This window comes from Octodon degus, unplaced genomic scaffold (genome assembly GCF_000260255.1).
Source record: "Octodon degus isolate 3935 unplaced genomic scaffold, OctDeg1.0 scaffold00006, whole genome shotgun sequence".
In the NCBI taxonomy this organism is placed as follows: Eukaryota; Metazoa; Chordata; class Mammalia; order Rodentia; family Octodontidae; genus Octodon; species Octodon degus.
The window spans coordinates 14,873,430-14,875,767 of record NW_004524582.1 but is presented as its reverse complement, the minus strand read 5'-3'; positions in this window follow the sequence as shown (position 1 = coordinate 14,875,767).

The following is a 2,338-nucleotide window of genomic DNA, read 5'->3' as shown; positions in this document are numbered from 1 at the left end:
TGCTGGCCAGCGCTCACAAGGAACCTCAAGGGCTCGACCTCTACTCCTTGCCTTTTATTCTTCTAGTGCCCAAGCTCAGTGTTGAGTGTTTTTTGGGATTGTTTTGTATGCCATTGTTGCTATCAGCCTGTCCACACCTTGAAGGGCAGTGCATGTTTTGAAAACTACTCTATCCAGTAGTTCTTAATTATGTAGCAGTATGGCTTTCTTGAAACATTGAGTGATACACTTGTCTTATATTTCTTTCATGCTAACTCTTAATGGGGTACATATAGACTTCAATAAATAAATGCAAATAATGTCATTGAATCTCACTGGATTAATCTCACCATTCATTCTCTCACACATCTCTTCATTTCCAAGGTGGTGATCTGGACCAGGATTTGACAGCTAGAACTACAGCAAATAAATTTTCAAAGTTTCTTTATTTGGAGGCAATTGATAATGCTTAGACACATAAGAAGTATACACACATATGTGCATGTGGATATGCACATCTAATTTTAAATATGTCTACTCACTGATGTACATCTGGATCTACATAAAACTACATGCGTAGATGGATGGAACACATGCACATATAAATGTGGCACACATACATTGACATTTGAAAAATGGGAGGGGGGTCAGGGATGCAAAGCCTGTGCACAGGGGAAAATTCATGTTTAATGTTGGACTCCAGACGCTTACTAATAATAGCCTTCTCCCAACTAGAAACTAATGAAGTCAACAAACACATGTTCCACATATGTGTTCTGTGTGAGAGACATATGTGAGAATGTGAGAGGTCCCCTTTTGCCATGCTGTGCAGTGTGCTGGGAGAGAAACTGCTCACAGAGAAATAATTAGCGTTCCATGTTGTTTTCAGGAGCCACCACATTTGAGCCACTGGCGCAGCAACAGGAGATGGCTAGGAAATGACTAAAGTGAGAGCATTTGCATTATGGTTAATTTTATGCAGTTATGATTTAGTGGTGATTGTTTAATGTTTATTCACATTTCTTTTGATTGTGAATTGTGTCAGTTAAGTGAGTTTTGATAAATTTTAAGTTTTCTTATGGGCTTGGTATATAATTTGTGGTAGGACATTAAAAATGGAATATTATCTGCATAATATTTTATGCATTCCTGATCTCCTTAAATTTTTCTTAAGATTTTGATATTTGTAAGTTACAGAGTTTTTTCAAATTGCAGAAAATCTGAACAAAACTACACAAATCCTTGTATACTTGGACCCATGCTATTCAAACCTGTGTTGTTCAATGTTCATGTATATACATAAAGTATCTACATGCACGCACACACATGTGCTGTGTTTGAGTATGTTGGTTGCATACATACAGGAAGCTCAAGTTAAGCAGGCCTAAATCAAGAGGAAATTTGTGGGGTCTCCAAGGCTTTTCCTTCTGCCTTTCCTGGTGTGGCAGGAAGAGTGTATCTTTTTCAGTAACTTCAATGAGAGGTGAGGAAACTTCCCTCTATGAAACCCTAATGGGCTTTCTCTTATTCCTCGGTGTTTGAATCGAGCATCAAGCCCACACCTACACAAATCCCCGTGAACTATGAGAAGGAGTATGAATCCCTGGAGCTTGGGAATTATTGGGAGGGGTCCAGAGTCAGGTTTTCCAGAAAGGTGTGGGCTGTGTAGAGCAATGGCAGATACCTGAACCAAAATCGGATTCTGTGACAAGTGCAAAAGTGACTAAGTCTTCATTGCCTCAGTGTAACAAATGTCCCTGTCCCTCCTGTCACACACACACACACACACACACACACACACACACACACACACACATGCTTACATAACAGTTGTCAGAGTTTTCATATAGATTTCTTCTCTTACTGATTTACTTTCTAAACCCATATTTTGGCAAATTCTTTCTATGTAGAAATTGAGGACATTGTTATAACCAAGATGATTTTGCATTTTCATACAAGAGAAACTGGTATTACCACAATAGGTTTACATAATTTCACTCTAAAATAATAAAATTGGTATTTTAGACAGCCTAGGAGGTTTCCTAGGAAGTAAATGAACAATTGTAATTGGAATTATTGAACAGTTAAAGAATTGTCAGCAGTGTGTAGCAATCAAGGGCCCTTTTTAGGGAGTGCCTTGGTAAAGATGTGCCTTTTTAGTTCAAAATCTGATGAGATCTTTCTTGCAAATACCGAGAATCATGACAAATAATTCATGATGTAAGCAACTGTGGATGGTTTTGTCCATCAGAGGGCCTCATTCCACTTGGCACTCCTGTACTTTCTCCTTCGCGCCCTTTCTCATATAATGACCTGATCTCATTAAAGAGTTGCCCTCTGTCCCTAGGAGGAAGAACTT